We start from the raw sequence: 13,317 nt of genomic DNA, 5'->3' as shown, positions 1-13,317 counted from the left end.
TCCAATAAAGGCCTGGACCGCGATGCACTTGAGTGAAATAAAGGCCCGGGCCTATATTAGAGAATTTACGGTAATCATTAGTTGCAGCCCTACAATATATTATAACAAATAGAAGCATTTTTTTGCCATATAAATGAACCTCAATCACTCTGCTAATAAACTACTGACCTACCACAGAGGCAAGGGGTGGTTGCAACAAAAAGGTGTAATTTAGTGTAATTTTCTAGGCAGGCCTTTCATACATCAGAACAATCTTAACTCATGTTTCAGAAACACAGGGAACTTTCTTCTTTTTAAACAGTCAATGGGGACTGTGGAGCGGCTGAACAAGCAGCAGGAAAATCTTCTTCTTTCTGTTGACATTTTTCCCTTTGGCCTGGCAGAACACTCCCATCTGCTGTTTTGACAATGGAGTGACAACACATACTCCAGTCCTCCATCAGAGTGAGGGCCTCCATCTGTTCTGATGCCTCTCCTTCATGTTGCCATTCTTTCCTGTATCCATAATTTCCCTTTGATTTCGGAGCTCCATCGTCTGTTTCATCATTCCAGATGGATAAAAAGAAAACTGCAATAAAATATTTCCTAATGCATCCTGGCTGCGCTCAATCTGTGGATTCCTCGTATTCTTTTATTTGTGCCCACTGAGTTAAACAGATGCACCTCCTCCGCAGCGTCAGACTTGCCCGTGTGAGACGCTTTGTCATCTATATTTTGTTTGCTTTTGGTCTTTATTTCACATCAGATGTGCTTTTATATCAATCAGCTGTTGCTTTTTTTCTCTTCTTTCACCATATGGAATTAACCTTCTGAAGACTCCTCAGTCCTTGATCATTTAGTCATGATCTATTGTGTTATTACTGCTTCACATGGAGCCATCCATCACCTTGCTAATGGCATTAATCCCTTCATCTGCAGGATGCTGCCAGCTCAGTGCCATGGAGAGCTTTGGGTGAATCCCACATGCGTTCCAGGTCAGAGTCTGTAATAAAGCTGCTGCTGCCTCTGAGCCAGAGGCTTCTTGCCACAGATGCTCCAGCCTTAATGGATTACCACATCCCCAGTGGAAATGCGAAGACACAAATTAAATGTTTACTTGGACACGGGGTGTGTTGTACAGCATCTTAGAGTAATGAAATTGCAGTGTGTTGTGAATACGCAGCAGATTTTTCCACGCGGACGGCTGCGTATGGGGTTAGAGTCGAACCAAGGAAGACCTCAGCCTCGTTACACTCGACATGCATCGGTTATACCAGCAGCTCGCTTTGTTGTTTTTTTTTTCTTTTCTAAAGTGCAACTTGGGCTTTTTTTTCAGCTGTTTCTAAGGAAATGAGAAGAAAGAGAATTTCAATTTGCCACCGCTGCGCCGGTGTTTCTGCTTGCTGGTCAGATCGTCATGTAATACATCGTCTGGGGGCCCTGCGTTCAGCACACTGCCGCTCAGAAGGTGTGCTGACAAGTCACAACAGGAGGCTGACAGACACATTTTTAGAATATAGGAGCAAAACAAAAAAATATGTCAGTCATGATCTGTTTGCAGAAACTGAATCAATAAACGTGGTATGAAAGAGGCCTGGCTATAGTACATTCCAGACAAGCTGTAAAGGACACGTTTAAGCACTTTATACACGAGTCAACCAGCTGCACAGGGAGCCACTCAGTCTGTGAAGCTTCCACAATAAGGACATCAAGAGGGATATCACACATTTTCAGTGGGACTTTACATTCTGCTTGAATAACGAAGGATTTTCACCCCTAGTCGACAGTTTTATTCAGAATAACTAGAAAATGATTGATCTATATACAGTTAGCAGCTTTTTCACATAAAGGAAACATCTATACCAGGCTTTATTTTAATGTTTCAACCATTACTTTTGAATATTATACCATATTATTAGAACATTAATTAATATTCTGCCACATTCTCCATGACCAACAAAGCAGATCGGATTTGACTGACTAGTAAAATCGAAATCTAGATAAGTCATTTTTTTCTTAAAATAAATGCATTTGTTCTTGAATTAAGGAGATAAAAGAGACATTCTGCCAATGGAACAAGACAATTTACACCTAAAACAAGAAAACACTATTGCATTGTCTTATTTCAAGTGCATATTATCTAATTATCTTATTTTAAGAGTAAAATTACCCATTCCACTGGCAAACTTTCTCATTTACCTACTCAAATTAACGGTGAATACACTTAATTAAGGATATTTTTACATATTTCTAGATCGTTTTTGCAGTGAGGGCATTTATGACACAGCTATGTTGCTATTCTCTGCCTCCAAAGATAAGCTGATCATGCTCTATATATTATCAGCTCACTCTGGCTATATAGTTATCATGTTCACTCCACAAGTTTACAGTTTCTCAGCTTTCTCAATGTGTGGTGTGGAGGCTGCAGCGCCTCAGACTGAAAGAAGGTGAGAAGAGTGGTGAGAACAGCAGAGAGGATCATCGGGGCTCCTCTTCTCTCCATAAAATACATTTTATCCCAGCGCTGCGTGTCCCGAGCCCCTAACATCATCAATGACCCCTCACACCCCCACCATGGACTGTTCTCCCTGCTGCCCTCTGGGAAGTGACTTCGAAGCATCCGATACAGGTCCATCAGATTCCTAAACTGCTTCTTCCCCACCTCCATTAGACTGCTGAAGGTTGAAAAACTGTAAATCATGTCACAGACTCAGCATCAAACTGACCATATCAATGCGTTTTTGTGCATCATGTTTTTTCTCGCACACTGATTATAATTGTTCACTGCTGGACTTTAAAGAAATGGAAATGTCACGAGAGTTGTTCATAGCAAAATTTCCTTTTGCATACACTCTTTGTATACAAAATTTCAAAAAAGGTTGTCCAATTTTAAATCTAAGTCTAAGATGGATGGCTGCCTTTAACTCGGTCCTCAAGAGCTGCTGTCCTGTCAGATTCTGATGATTGCATTTAGAAAAGCCTGTCAATCAGCAATCATTGGAAATCAGCTGTGATCCATGTGTAGCTGGAACAACTGTTACACAAAACAGTTTTTTTTTATTCAGCATATTAGCAACAACAACAACTTAAGCCCCCTGATGTTATGGAAAGGTCCTCTTGATATAAGAGAAAAAGCTTGTCTTTTAGAAAATGGCCACTAACTTCGATCATTAATCAACTTTACACACTGGAAAAATGATCTAGAAATAAGTTAAAATTTCTTAAATTGAGTGTATTTCTCCTTAATTTTAGTAGGTAAATGAGATAGTTTGCCAATGGAATGAGTATCTTTACTCCTAAAATACATTAATTAGATAATATGCACTTGAAATAAGACAATGCTGTTGTGTTTTCTTATTTTAAGTGTAAATTGTCTTGTTCCATTGACAAAATGTCTCTTTTACCTCCTCAATCCAAGAAAAAATTCACTTATTTTAAGAACCAATTACTTATAAATACTACATCGATATGATATCACAAACTAACTATTAAACTTTTGCTTCAATGAAAACAACTCCAAACAACCTTTCATGCCATATCACAATTTGAAACCAATTGTGTTGGTAAGACCTTTCTTATTTTTTGACAATAAAGGGTTATAAATCAGCCGAACTTTTCAGTTCAAAGGCAGCAAGTGGTGAAAATAAATCCTAGTTGTGTTCGTGACGTGTTTTTTCTCTTGTTAAAAGGGAGTTTTTCTTACCACTGTCACAGTGTATTCTCATTATGAGTTCGTATGAAATCGTACGAAAAGTTATGTACCGTAATTTTGTACGTTTTTTTCGTCGTATGCGCATGCGCATCTTACGCACCATTCAAGAGCATAGAATATACCGGTAAATTACAATTAGCCCTAACCCTAAGATATAAAACAGCAAGCAACGTAGTTAGAGACATGAATAAGTGATTATCCCACTGTTTTTCCCAGTTTTACGTCCGTCCGCTGATCTGCTTTGTTGTTCTCTCTGCCAGCGCATGCGCACTTATCTGGTTTTTTGTGGAAAAATGTCCAAAACGTACGAAATAGTGTGCATAACTTAACGTACGATTTAATATGAACTGATAATGAGAATATGTTGACTGTCACTGCATGCATGCTCAGGGTGAGGGATTGCCATAGGGTCAACAACAAAATACGCATGACTACATACCTACTGCCCCCACCTGCTCATCCAGGAGGAGAAAATCCTGCAGATTCAAATACATGACCGATCAGCTGGTTTTCTTTAGATAGAAAACCTTTTAACCAATCTGACTGTATGAACTAATTAAAATGTCTATATAAAGTGCCTTGACTTGTCGTGAATTGGCACTATTTAAATGTACCGATTTGGATTTATTAAGCAGAATTCTGGCTCAGCCTTCAATATATAAGTCAAATTGGTAAATATCCCCCTCAAAGAAATGTATTACAGTGTAATACATTTCTACTTTCTCATTTGGACTGGTCTGTTGCTATGCCAACTTAGATCCATCCATTCAGTTTTCTATACCTACTAAAGCCACATGCAGGGTTGTGGCTTTCTCTGTCACTCACTCATCTCTATAAGGTCAGAAAAAGAGTGGCCAATTAACCCTGCATGTAACTCTTTGAAGCAGGAGCACTCAGAGAAAGAAAAACACACCTTGGAGTTTGCTGCACTAACAACAGCAGCACAGCCTATGATCTGAAGCAGCTCTCAGAAATATAGCTTCAAACCTTAGAAACATAAATACGTTTAACCATATGAGTGGTGAGAAAAATCTCATAGATCCATTACTGTGTAATTTGAGCTTCTAAGTAGAAATGTCTCATCCTGTTTATTTATCTTTGGTTCAACATCCTGACAGTTTGTATAAATCTAAACATCATGTTCAGCTCCATGTTCTCCACAGCTCCTGTTTACTGTAAATGCTTTCCTTAGAGCATGTGTATGTCTTTATTTCTCAGATTTTGTTTTCATTACTGTTTTCTAAACCTTGTGAAGCACTTTTGAAAGACGCGTCTGTGTCCTTTTGAAGATTTTTTTTTTCTGCAAAGCACTTTAAAGCATTATGAAATGAATCCGTGCTTTAAGGTTTGACATGAATAAAGCTGAGTGCAGGCTTCAGCCTGGTGTATTATTCTTCAGAAGAATTGCTTCAACACCTTGTTCTTTGAACAAAATAAAAATGGGACGATTAGAATTTTATTTATATTTTTTTTCTTGATGTGAGATGTTTTTTTTTTTTATTATGGAGTGAAATTTGTTCAAATATTATTGCAAGCAAAACATGTAACCCAGAAATAAAACATTGAATAAAAAGGTTTTGAGAGTATCTTTGCTGTTTTCTCATATTTTTTTTATATATTTTTTCTAATAAATTTGTTTTCAAACCTTTTATTTATTTATTTATTTATTGCATATCTTATTTTTTTCCAATTTCTCTTTTCTAGTCTGAGTTTTACGAATTGCATTGCAATTGTGTTTTCCAGTTCACATTTTAATTACTCTGCTAGACGTTAGCGCAAGTGTTTTTGGTCAAGAGTGATCATTTATATTACTGCATGATTTTTGCATGTAGCAATAATGGAACAATACTGACTCCATATTTTACACAATATTCTATAAACTGGACTTGAAAAATGAGCAAACTGCCGACAGTAATTTTGCTCTTGGACACCGAAAACAGACCTGAATGCATTGGATTAGTGGGAAAGGATGCTGACATTAGCATTTAGCACCCAGCAGGCTGCCCTCACAATATTTCACACATAATATGTTCTGACAGCTCACAGAGAAAATGAGCAAAAGTGGTTTGGCCAGGTGTGAGAGCGCTGTGTAACGGGTGGGTGTGCACTATAGGGTGATTCCTACCGCAGAGATACAAATCACTTGTTTATGTTGCTGAAAGGGTTTGCTTTTTTCCCAGTGAACCAAACTGTTGATTCAGCCGCTCATAATGGTCCCGCTGTCTCTATGATGGATCTGTAGTGTTTCTGCAGCCTAAACTTGTTCTGTTTGCTTGCATTCAGAACCAAATTCATTTTAGAATTCATAACTGAGCTCTGAGATATATTTCTGTCTTTAGGACAGCCTGAGTTTGTAAATAATCACATCTTTGGATGTATATGTTTTTCTTTGAAAGCTAAAAGTCTGTAATTTGAGATAGCCTGAAGATGCAAACATTTTTCAGGTCTACACTTCGTTTTGAAACAGAAAAGAAATCTGAATTTTCACCTATTTCATTACAAGTACAACTTTCCATCTTGGCACTATTTTTCACCTGAAAAAAACAGGAAAGGAAAATCTTTAAAGAAAGAATGAATTAAATACCAATTAGCTTTTCTGTAATAAAAAAAAAAAAAACATGATACAAATAAAACTCTATTTTTAAAAGCCTTTCTTATGACATAACAGTTATGTTCCAGTCGCATCCTAGAACTGGTTATGTACTCCTGAATATGTCCAACATTGTTGGCTGTGGGAACATTTCAAATGGTTTCTTCCACAATCATAAGAACATCATTTCATGGAAGCTTTTATTTTTATGTGTACTTTGCTAGAAAAAACTCTGCTAAAGTCAGCAGATAAAAAGAAATAACCACAGTGGCTGTGTATTCTTACTGTTTTAAATCCCATCAATACGCTTTTTGCAGAGTTAAATTATAACAGAGCCTTTTACTGCACTAGTTCCTACAGTATTTATCAAATTCCTTCCATACGTTATCAAGGAGAGAGAAGCAGACATAAGAAAAGAAACACAGCAGCAATTTCAATTTAGTTTTTTTCTATAGTGCCAATTCATATCACGTCACTCAATGCACTTTACAGAGACTATTCAACCAGCTCAGACAGTCAGATTGGTTCAAACTTTACCAAGGACAAACAGTTGAATTCATCCACTCATTGACTTGAAGGCAATCCCTCACACTAATAATTCTTGTTGCGACAGTGGAGAGGAAAAACTCCCTTTTAACAGGATGAAACATCCAGCAGAACCAGACTCAGTGTTTGCTTTCATCTTCCAAGGCCAGCTGGGGTTCAAGGAGAAAGAAGCAGACATACAGAAAGAAACAGAGATACAAAAAGCAACTGTAAACCAGCTCCACAGGCGGTCCCACCAAGAAAACACACAGCCAGGCAGACAAGCTCTGAGCCAGCTCCCATGTCAGAGGATGAACGAGACCATATACAGTTAGTCTGAGTCAGAGAAACAGGACTACACTGAAAAACAGGCCAAGCTCCAACATCAAAGGTGCTGCTGGCAGCAACACAGCTGATATTACTGTTCAGGCTGGAGTTCCAGCCAAACAGGAAAAGACCAGATTAAACTACTATGATTAAAAAAAAGAGAACTTAAAATAAGAGATTGAACTATCACACACTGCAGAATGGGTGAATACTGATAGAACGAGCAAAATGGTGAAAAGGGTTCCCTATGTCCTCCAGCAGTCTAAGCCTATAGCAGCTTAACTAAAGAGATAGCTCAGGATACCCTCGTGATGATCAAAGAAACTATCAATGGTCAAAGAAAATGTAGCTGTTAAGATGACCGTAGACAGCTTTTGATGCTTAATTGGAAGCAATCTAACATTATTTCAACAGTAGGGATCTAAGATCTTAATGAATTAATTAAATGTTTTCGATCTTATCAATGAATACCCAGTAATTGATCTCTTGCATCAAGAAGATCTTTCCAATAAACATCAGGGCTTAAATATCTTCTACAATATGCTGAATTAAAAAAAACATGATATTTTAACAATTTATTGTCTTAGACGTATTAAATACTGACAGAATAAACGAAATTATTTTTCTGTATTAATAATCTAGAAGCATTAAAAAGGAAACCTAATAGGTTACTGAATAAAAGGTTGAATAAAATACGTGAAACACTTCTGATTTCCAAAATTTCTTTAACAGACAGTGTATGTCACTCAAACATGCTGTCAGACTATTGGCCATCAATTTTCATTTTTAGTGTAATCTGATGATCAGTGCTGGAAGAGACGCTGTGCTGTTAACAGCTCCTGTAAACCGGTAGTTAAATGGCCGCTATTTAGGTATTAAAGAAGTTTATCCAGTGCCTTTATTTACAAACAGAACCTCATAAAGTTCAATCTGCATTCTTGTCATCATTAAACAGTGTAAATAATCCCAGGAATCTGGAACGAATCCTTCGTGCTCTAACCTGCCTCTCCCCTGGCACTACATTCTTCACAAGCAAACATCACTGAGACTGTGGATAAGATGGCAGAGGGGGACTTTAGTAGATGCCTGTAACACTTAATTGCTTTTAGGCGAACATTATCAATTAATCAGGACAAAATTTAATCTAATAAACCATTAATCAAAAATTAATCGCAAGTTAAATATCTGTTTACATTCCTAGTTAGTGTTATTAATTCACTGCAGTTAAGTTCTAATAAAGAAAACAACAACAGAATATAATGAAAAAATATAGACTGGCACAATCACCCCACTGGAGCACAGAGGCAGATGCAGAAGTTCTGTCATTGTTTCCCAAATAAGGTTTATTTAAATGGTCCTTGGCTGGTCCCCTTCAATTCCTTTTTATACATCCATATTTGTACTAAAATATTCTCTCTGTCAGGATTTGTGGACATTAAGATCTAAAGAGAAGCATCATCTCCTGTTCAGACCCTGTAATTCAGTAAATGGGTGGAGTCAGAGTAAAAACAAATGCAAGAGGGGGTCACTCCAGTGGCTGGAAGTTGGAGGGAATTTTGCTGGGAGTTGCAGGGAAATCTGCTGCCATTTTGCTGGAGTTTGACGGGGAAGGGCCATTTTGAATGGCTCCTACTGTAATAAGAATGAATGGAAACTCTAAATGCAACTTTTAAGCCTAAGACTTAAGTTTTTCTCTGGAGAAGAGATAATTTCCAGGAACTCTGCTTCAATCTCTTCATCTGTTTATAATAAATCAGTAGCCGATACACACAGACAGGGAAGCTCATCTTAACTGTTGTCATCTTGGAGTAAACTGGGATCTTTCTCTCTTTCAACATCTGGACAAACAGTCAGATGCTTTTTAATCTCTTTGGGGAGTGAATGGCTGTTAGGTCATCAAATTACTAAGTGTGAAACATTTCTCTTTGAAGGGAATTTTGTTCCAGTATTGTTGCAAGCAGAAAACAGATTGAGATTAAGGAAATGTGAACAAATAAAATCCAGAAATCAAATATTGACAAATTGAAACCATTAAAAAAAATATGAAAAAAAGCTTCAGAATAACTTTGCTGTTTTCTGTCTTCAAATCTTCCCTGTCTTTTATTTTTTCTGTCCTAAAATCTGTAAAATACTATTTGAAAAGAATGCATTTGTAAAAAGGAAATATGAGAAATTAGAATTACAAAACAAGAATAAAAAAATAAATCGGATAAAAAATAATCCCTCTCAAAATCCTTTCTTGTTTATTAATTTATCTATTTTCCATTTACAAAATATACCATTTGGTTGCAAATATGATGGAACCAAATTCACTCCATATTTATTCTCACTTCCTCTTCTTAAGTTAAATAACCATGAAAATATTTTCTATATGTGCTTCAATTTGACCTTGAGTCTTTGTCATCACTATTTTTTTTTATCTCTTTAGCATTTTATGCAGTATGTCAGCATTTTCAGCTCCATTTCCGACTCCCCATTTTTCTTTCATTTCATGTTTTCTCAAATGTGTTTTTTTACATGGAAATCAATACTGCTATCATGTGCTACAAACCTGAATACAGCAGAAAAGCTGTAAAAAATCATAAGAGAGTCTAATATTTTCCCATAGAATGAACTTAGCAGCTTGTTTTCAATTGACTTCAGTGACCCTGGAGGTGTGCTGCAGGTGTGGCTGAAAAACATATGCAATGCTCTGTGCAACAGAGCTACACCTTTAATGTATCCACACATTTTTATGAGCATGCATTTACCAGAAAAGGACAATAAATCATACAAGCTTTTGGTGTTCTATCTGTCTGCCAGTTCATGGAGGTGCGATAGCAAATAGCTTTATCTATGGGAATCTTTAAGCAAAGAAAAACAAAGCCGCCATCAGAGATAATAATTATCACTGACAAATAGCAGCTCGGAGAAGAATCTGTTCTGTCAAAGGTGAGAAATCCACATTTCACTGGGAAATAAAAGCTGATTACAGACAACATTTGATTACAGTGTACAGCACAGCACTAGTGTAGGATGCAATTATTGGATGAGTTAATCATGTTGCAGTCCATTAAATAGTCAGGGCATGTCTCTCAAGTTTGCTCAGGCGTACGGAGAGAAATCCCTCAGCGGTACGCCTGGAATCCTGCTACCAAGAAAATATAGAAGCTAAAGGGTTGGAGGGTTTTTTAAAATACCTCAGAGAAGGCTTTTTTTAACTTCTCCTCCTGTCTGCTGAATTATCCACCAAAGAATTATATAAGGTAAAGGAAACCAAATTATGGTGAAAAAAGTACTTTTCATACTTATTGACTGAAAAAAGACTGAAAGACTGAAAAATATTTTTGTAAAAATCAGCCAAATTAATATTTCACTCTTTTTATTTTTAAATAATTTATCATGTAAGGACCTCTCTTGTTATGTTTACAGTGCCTGTTATAAATGTAACAACCCTTTTAAAGCAATACTGTGTAACTTTTGAACCAATATTTAGATTCATTTTAGACATATTAAAGGATTTTTAAGTTCACTCCACAAAACTGAGCGGATCCAATATTTTTATTCTACTTCATTTAAATGATACTATTACAAAACTGCAAAAATAATCTAAAAATGAGTAAAAATTTCTTAAATTAAGTCAATTTAACCCTTAATTTGAACAGGTAAATAAGATGACTTGCCAATGGAATGAGTATTTTTACCCTTAAAATAAGATAATTGGATACTATGCACTTGAAATAAGACAACATAATTTTTTTTTCCGTATTTTAAGTATTAATTGTCTTGTTCTATTGGCAAAGTGTCTCATTTACCTCCTTAATTCAAGAAAATATACACTTATTTTAAGAAAAAAATGACTTACTGAGATTCAGATTTTTGCAGTGAAATAAATAAATAAAAAAGCTGTCATATGTGGACGCACTGTATACAGTGTGTATATCTCAGGCACCTTTTTCGTCCTTTGGCACATTCCTCTTCTTTTAATATTTGAGCTGATGTAAAGGGTAAATTTCTCCAATCACAATGGAGAAATTTACCCAATGGTAAATTGGATGGGTTGGCCCTATCCCTGAATGAGTGTGACCCAGAGCCCCACTTTACCATAGTAACGTGGTAGCTAACTAGGCTAAAAGAAGCCTAACAGATCTGAACCTTACCTGATCTGACATAATTATGGTTCTCTGTTTTAGAGTTTTATTTAGGTTTAATTATTGTTTTCTAGCTTTTACAAGAAATCCATGATTTTTCAGCTTGCTAGTCCAAAGTGGAGCTTTTGCAACATATCAGTTTTGCTAGCTGCTTTCAGGGGTGCTAAACCTGTTAGCTTGGTGGCTAAACATTAAATAGTGTTTCTTCAATCTGAATTGAATTACTGTTTTTTTGAACTGTGGAAATATTAGATCATAATTCATAGGAAAGATAGTATTTTCTCCAACCAAATGCGTAACTCAATCCCTTCTCTCACAATCTAGAACAGAGGTGGGGAGAGCACCTACAAATTGTATTAGTTGTACTACTTCATAATTTTTTATACTTGAATAAAAGTAAAACTTTTCCATCCAAGAAACTACTCAAGTAAAAAAAAGTATTTTGTAAAAGGACTACTCAAGTAATACAAATGAACATATAACAAGACGGGCAGACTTTATGACTAAAATCTGTTATTTTTGAGACTAAAATGCATTATTAATAAATGTCATGATTTTAAAAGAACTGATTTATGCAGATGATAAACATTTTTTTTGTCTTTTAACAACATAAAACTGATGAAACCAACCCTTACAGTAAGAATTGTATCTATGTTAGGAGAAGGTAATGAACTTCTGATGATTTCTACTTTTTTCTCTATTTTCACCTGATCTTGGAATAGTTGAAGTTACTCACAGTAGACAGAAGAGCCAGAAATTTTACTTTAGGAGCCGTGATTTTTTTTTACAAGAAAGTTAACGTAAGACGTATGGTAGCCTACAGTAAAACTAGTTTTAAAGGCGTATTTCTTTAAAAAAAATTCTACTAAAGTAGATGTAACTAGCTACTGCCAACCTCTGATTGCCAAGTAGGAGCCTCTATAGCAGAGTTTCTTAACCCAGGTCCTTAGGGCCCACTGACCTGCATGTTTTAGGTGTTTCCCTGCCTCCACACACTTAAAGCCCCTGTCACACCTTGACGATTTAGCCAGCGTATGCCTGACGTCCCAGAATCTCCTAAAACGCTGGCATACGCTGAACTTTCTATGTATTTTTTCAATTTCGGTTGTATACATGCTGTATTCATAATGAGTCCAGAACTTATGTCTAACGAAAACCTAACTTATACATAATGCACGGCAGCATAATGCACATGAAATTATGCAAAAGCCAGTGTCCTGGGGGGGGCAGGGATGCGCCCCAAGGCGCCTGGCCTGCATAAAAAGATTTATTTGATCGCTGTATTAACCTGGCTGCTGTTTACTGCCTACCGAAAGAAAAAAATGTAAATCAATAAAAATAAAATGGCAAATGGCATGTACTTATATAGCGCCTTTATTCAAGTTAGGAGACTTGACCAAAGCGCTTTACACTACATTCATTCACCCATTCACGCACACACTCACACATTGATGGTGGCAAGCTACATTGCAGCCACAGCTGCCCTGGGGCTCACTGACAGAAGCGGGGCTGCCGTACACTGGCGCCACCGGGCCCTCTGACCACCATCAGTAGACAATGCAGGTGAAGTGTCTTGCCCAAAGACACAATGGAAGTTTGTTGGTGGTGGGTGTGAACGCAGCGAGGATCCATCACTCTCACCTTCTGGCTCACCCTATGATGGGGATGAAGTCTGGAGGAGAACTGAAGCTTTCCTCCTGTGAACCCCCTTTATACCATAACACTGCCAATATGCCATTAAACAGTAGCTGTTAGAAACACTTTCTTGATAAGTTACGCATCAGTTATGCACAAGTTACTCATAGGTTTTGGATAACCTAGACACCACGACTTATGAGTAACTTACACTTAATGTATGTCAACGATCAGATAACTTACCTGTAACTTTTGCCCCATGTATGAGCATATGCTGGCATACGCCAATATTTCTTGACATATTCGCGTATGTTGATGTGTGCCAGCATGCTTCAGCATGCTCATAACTAGAGATGCACGATATAATTGGCCCCCTATCGGTATCGGCCTGTATCGGCCTTAAAACTGAATATCGGACA

At 36.9% G+C, this 13,317-nt stretch overlaps 1 protein-coding gene across 1 annotated transcript in view; it reads right to left on the bottom strand.

The window, feature by feature from the left end:
• Window positions 1-13,317, bottom strand: part of LOC107086972 (VPS10 domain-containing receptor SorCS3-like) — a 384,596-nt gene that overhangs the window by 162,284 nt on the left and 208,995 nt on the right. The window lies entirely within an intron of this gene.

Source organism: Cyprinodon variegatus, unplaced genomic scaffold (genome assembly GCF_000732505.1).
Source record: "Cyprinodon variegatus isolate N-32 unplaced genomic scaffold, C_variegatus-1.0 Scaffold169, whole genome shotgun sequence".
NCBI lineage: Eukaryota > Metazoa > Chordata > Actinopteri > Cyprinodontiformes > Cyprinodontidae > Cyprinodon > Cyprinodon variegatus.
The sequence above is the reverse complement of the archived record's forward strand: the minus strand, read 5'-3'. Positions and strand labels throughout refer to the sequence as shown.